We start from the raw sequence: 6,163 nt of genomic DNA on the forward strand, positions 1-6,163 counted from the left end.
TTGGGGGGGGGGACACCCCTTCCCAGAGAGGACGATATCATGGAAAGGTTAAACCCATACAGAGGCAGGGCAGGGTGTTGGTGGAGACTTCTACAGCAAGGGGTGAGTCATAAAACAACAGACACAAACTAGTAATTTTATTATTTATTACATTTGGTCACTTCATACACACACACACACACACACACACACTAGCACTAGCGCTAGTGTGGAATCAGAATATGAAGGCTAGGAAAGACCTTTTTGATTTTGTTGTCTAGGCTCCACATTTCGCAAATGAGAAGCCTGAGACCCTAAGCTGAGATGTGCTTGAGGTCACTGAGCTTCTTAGTGGCTGTGAGCTTGGTTCTTAAAGTTTGTGAGCCTAGTGATCCTAACTCAGTGGCTGTGCAGTACGCAAGACCCACCCCTCACCCCATGCATGCAAAGTTTTCAAGCATCATCAAAGTGTGTTTTTCTGGGGAAGAGTTTAGAATGTTCATCCCTGGCTTTACATTATACTCAGCAAATATACGTCTAAACTTAGTTATAATAAACATAATTGAAATGTGGCTACCTTCATAGAACTTTCAAAAGGCTTTTTATTTTGGAGGAAACATTTTAATAGCCTACATCTCTTAAATTTAAAAAAAGGGCTAAGAAATTTGAACAATGTGTTCCTTTCCCCCATAATAAGTGGAAGCATTCCAAATAACTCCGTTGTTCCTTCTAAAGTTAACTGTTTCAGCATCTGAGAGTCTCAAAGTTGATAGAAGTGTTCAGCTGTGAGAATGTGAAGATGGTCTAACTCCTCAGTTTCTTGTGGGCTTTCTCTTTCTCCCTCCCCCCCCACTCCCCTCCCCTAGCACTAATGGGCCTCTATGGTAGGAGGGAAGAGAGGAGGATGGATGGGAGAAGAAGAAAGCTTCCCTTTCCCTTAGCACCCTAGCCGGGGACTTCAACAGGATCAAATGGACATGAGACTGAAAGCTGTTGTTTAGGATTCTAGCTGTCGCCAGTGCCCCTTGCCTCCCTAGTTTTTGTTCCCTCCCTGAATCCAGGGCTGGCAATGGAGACCCTGTTGTAGACGCTAAGTCAGTGAGTAGAAGAATTTGACAAGGAGAAAAATGAGAATGAATTGCGGGCATTGTGGTCAAGATGAAGGACTTGGAATATAGTCTAAGGTAACTATTCTGCATCTCAGTTCATCCCAAAACTTGTGGCAGGTGACTCTTCTATCTTGGCATTTAAGATAAGGCTTGATCTACAAACCACACAGAGTTTCCCTCAGAAAGAAGCAAGTCAGGCAACTGGGAACAACCAATCAGAGGGCAGTGGACATTCTTGGGGGCAAACATGGCAAAGCAGATGCCAAGGATGTCCTGGGTGTTCTTCACAGAGGGTCCCCCACTTTATGACTGCTAGCAGCTTTCAGAGTGAATTTCACATTAGAATGTGCACCTTGGGTCCTCTCTGAGCCTCTGGCTTGGGTGCTCAGTGGGTGCTATCATCAAGACAGTGAAGACACAAGAAAGAGCAAACTTATGGGGGGAGAGGGTGTGGCGAGGAGGTTTGGACATGGTGAATCTGAGTAGAATGGGAGACTCCCAAGTAGATATGTCTCCTAAACCATGGGACAGAAGAGTCTGGAATTCAAGGGAGCGATCAGGCTGCCAATTTGAAGTGGGAGTCATCCATTTAGAAACACATTGAGTGCCAGGCAGGGGTCAGAGTTGCCTTTCCAGCAAATGAGTGGTTGCGCCGACCCTATACCCTGCTTCCACTGATCTTCCTAAGCATTTAATGCATGGCAACTAACCGCAGTTAGGACTGGGGGATACAAAGACCTCCCCGCGACAGAAGGGCTTGCTGCTGCTGATCCCTACTTCTTGTGGAACATTGTGTTCAGAGTGGGTGAGTGGGATGCTCTGATTCATCCTGTGGAGGGTTGCAGTGTGTGCTGATGCTGTAGTCCAGTAGCTGGATTTTCTGTCCATATTAGGCTGGGAGTAGGGGTGTCCTCCGGTGCTGCGTAAACCATCAGTGGGTGATCCATTTGCACCTGTCACATCACTCACTGATGACTTCAATCAGTTACAGCAGCCAAGAGGAAAGAGGGAATGTGTGGGCAAGACACTGAATCACCCTGTGTATCTGCCCTCTGAAGACACAAAATGCCCACTCCGAGCATCCTGAGTAATTCCTTGCCAGGTTCCCAGACAAACATCCTCCTAGAGCCTCCTGTTCCTTCTTCCTTTCTCTCTCACTCAGCCCCTCCCACTCTCAGCTAATTATGTGTGCACTTAGCCTTAAAGATCCCATCATCTTCTCCCAGGGCTTAGAGTTTAAAGAAAGGGGACCAGGCTCCAGGAAGCAGTGAGACCTAATTTGTTATGAGCCCTAACTATGAGCCAGAAAACCTGAGTTCAGATCCTAGCTTGGGTTGTGATTAGATGCATGGTGTCCTTCGTCTTTCTGACCCTGTGTTCTCCCATTTGTAAAATGAAAATGTTGGAAATGATGCTATTAATTTCTAAAGATCTTTTGAAACTAAATGAGAGGATATATCTTAAGAGTCCAGCACGTACTGAGACCTGACATTTTTGAATGTTTACATTTCATCAGGAAGTCTTCTAAACACTCATTTACTAACTCATTAATCTTTCCAACCTCCTACAATGATCCTAAGGTACAACTCTCCTTATTTTATAGGTGAAGAACTGAGATACAGTTAGCTGTTCAAAGTCCAGAGCTAGAAAGTGGTGAAACCAGAATTTCCTACCACTCAAAAGTGTGTGTGGCTCAAGAGCACACAAACTCAGTGTTTATATCAATGATTCCCAAAGTGTGATCTCCAGGCCAACAATCCCAGCAACATCTGGGAACTTGTTAGGAATGCAAATTCTCAGAACCCACCCCAGAGCTACAGACTCAGAAATTCCATGGGTGGGAAGCAGCAAACTGGTTTGTCAAGCCCCCCACGTGATTCTCTGATGCTCAGTCAAGTTTGAGAATCACTAGTCTACACTATTTATTCTACCAAGGCATAGGCTGTGGAATCCCAAAGAGGAATTAGAAGCCTGGTCCAGTTGCTTTCCTAGCCATGGGACTCAGGTAAGTCACTTAATCTCCCTAGGGATCATTTACATCACCTCTTTATAGAGGAGAAGTACCTGTTTATAAGATTGTTGAGGGCTCGAGGAATTACATGTGAACAGTGACTAGAGTGCCACCTGGTATAACTCATTGTTGCTTACCCACCACTACTTTTGTTCATTTACCTACTCTTTCTTGCTCTTTACATTACTGCCCCTCAATCTACCTCTATGCATATTTGAGTTGATTTTAATCATGAGAAGAAGGGGAAACTCACAGCAGAAGTGGTGTGAACCAGAGAATGTGGGCTATGCCAAAGGGGGTCTCTTTTCTCTGTTGGAAAAGTTGGGCCTGATGCTGCCCCTATAGTAGGCAACCTGGGCCATCTGAGTACCAGATACCTGGAAATGCTGCTCTTGCCAGGTTTCTTGCTGCCTGTGCAGCATCCCAGGGCCCAGGAGTTGCCCTCACAGAGACCAGCACTTGCCCCAGGAGAGGCGACTTTTCCCCAGGGAAGGCAGAACTGAGAAGGAAGTTTACAGGTTCATAGGCAAGGTCCTCTTCAGAATCGCCAACTGGCTCTCTGAGGCCAAGACTTTGCCTGTACCTAGAAAAATGCTCATAGCAATGGCCCAAAAATAGTTCCTAAAGAATCTATCCCTCCTTTGAAAGTGCTATTGTATCCACTACTGGGTTGTTAAGAGACTCAGATGAGTTAATGATACAGAAGTGCCTTGTCACTTTTGCTTTTTATATTTTTAATTTACATACAGTTACCTGAGTTTTAACACATGCACATTCTTATACCAGTCACCACTGACAAGATAAAACAATTCCCACCCTATAAAGAATTCCCTCATGTTACCTCTTTGCACTCAGACCCTTCCTTCATCCCAAGCCCTTGGCAACCTCTGATCTGTTCTCTGTCTCTGTGGTGTTGCCTTTTCCAGAATATTGTATAATGAAATTACACAATATATAATGAAGTGTATGCCACTCCAAAATGTGCCTCTTTGGCACAAGAATTGTTTTGAGCTATTTTAAGAAAACGCGGACACAGAAGTTCTAAAAAAACAGAGTAGAAGTTACCTTTTTTGTAAGGGATATTTACATTCATAAAGGAAGTCTTCATTTGCAAAGATGTCTCCTTTTTACCAGGAAAAGAAGGGAGACTCTAAATTTCTAGAAACATGTATCAGGGGAGGAGGCACAGACCTAGATGCGCATGACACACCTTACAATGTTTACAATGTTTTTCCTGATAACTTTCCATAGTCAGCCACCCCCCATGCCCCAAACTTCTTTCCTTTGTCTTTAGCTGAAGATGGTATTTAAGGTGGTAGCTTGGACCACCTCAGAGAGTTACCCATTATTTCTGGGTATCTCCCATATATATATATGAATATACATCAGTAAACTTCTGTTCATTTTTTTTCTTGCTAATCTGTCTTTTATCATGGGGGGTGGTCTCAGCCAAGAACTCAGGAGGGTGGAGGGAAAATTATTTTTCCTTCCCTACAGTAACCTTGGAGACTGGCTTCTTTCATCTAACATCATACATGTGAGATTCAGCCAAGGTGTGTGTATTGGTGTTTGTTGCTCTTTATTACCCAGTAGTATCATATTACATTGCATGGATGTACCACAGTCTATCCATTCACCCAACGAAGGGCATTTGAATTGTTTTTAGATTTTGGCAACTGTAAATAATGCTGTTATATATATTCATGTAAGGTTTTTGTATGAACATAGATTTTCATTTCTCTAGGATAAATACCTAGGAATAGGATTGCCAATCATATGGTAAATATATGTTTACCTTCATAAGAAATAGCCACATTGCTTTCCAGAATGGTTGTACTGTTTTGCATTCCCATCAGCAATGTCTAATAAGAGTTCCAGTTGTTTAATTTGGTATTGTCAATATTTGTAGTCATTCTCATAGGTATGTCATGGTATCTCACTCTGGTTTTAATTTGCATTACCTTAATGACTAATGATGCTGGACATCTTTTCACATATTTATTTGTTACCTCTCTGTCCTACTTGGTGAAGCACCTTTTCAAATCTTTGCCCATTCAAAAACTTTGGTTGTGTCTTCTTGGATTTCAAGAGGGTGTGTGTGTGTGTATTCTGGATATAAGCCTGGTGTTTGATCAGTGATTTGCAAACATTTTCTCACAATCAGTTTGGTTTTTCCTCATTCTCTTTAAAGTATCTTTCACAAGAGTAAATGTGTTCAATTTTGATCAAATGTAGTTAACTTTTCCTCTATAGATCATATATTACTGTGTCTAATAACTCTCTGACTAACCTACAATCACAAAGAATTTCTAGTTTTCTTCCTTTTTAAAAGAGATTTTATCTATCTATTCATGAGAGACACAGAGAGAGGCAGAGACATAGGCAGAGGGAGAAGCAGGCTCCTTGTAGGGAGCCTGATGTGGGACTTGATCCCAGGACCCCAGGACCATGACCTGAGCCAATGACAGATGCTCAACCACTGAGCCACCCAGGCATCCCTCTATGTTTTCTTCTAGGGGTTTTATAGTTATATGGTTTTACATTTAGGTCTATGACCTACTTTTAGTTGATCTTTGTATGAGATATGAAGTATAGGTCAGGGTTTATTGTCTTTGTGTGAGTTGTTTACTTGTTCTGGTACCATTTGTTGAAAGGACTCTCTTTCTCCATTGAATTGCTTGCTCTTTCATCTTTTCCAGAAATCAAGTGCCCATCTTTCTATGGGCCTCCTTCCAGGTTCTTCTCACCAAAACCACACTTTCTTGATTCCTGTTGCTTTATAGCATGTCTAAATGCCAGGCACTGTGAGTCTCCAACTTTGTTCTTCTTCAAAATTGCTTTGGCTTACCCTCCTGTATAAATTTTAGAGTCCACCTATCCATATCCCCAAAGACTCCTTCTGTGGTTTTGATTGGGAAGGTATTATTTTTTTTAAGATTTTACTTATTTATTCATGAGAGACACAGAGCAAAAGAGAGGCTGAAATATAGGCAGAGGGAGAAGCAGGCTCCATGCAGGGAGCCTGATGAGGGACTCGATCTTGGGACTCCAGGATCACACCCTG

The sequence above is a fragment of the Canis lupus genome, chromosome 17 (genome assembly GCF_011100685.1).
Source record: "Canis lupus familiaris isolate Mischka breed German Shepherd chromosome 17, alternate assembly UU_Cfam_GSD_1.0, whole genome shotgun sequence".
NCBI classification, from domain to species: Eukaryota; Metazoa; Chordata; class Mammalia; order Carnivora; family Canidae; genus Canis; species Canis lupus.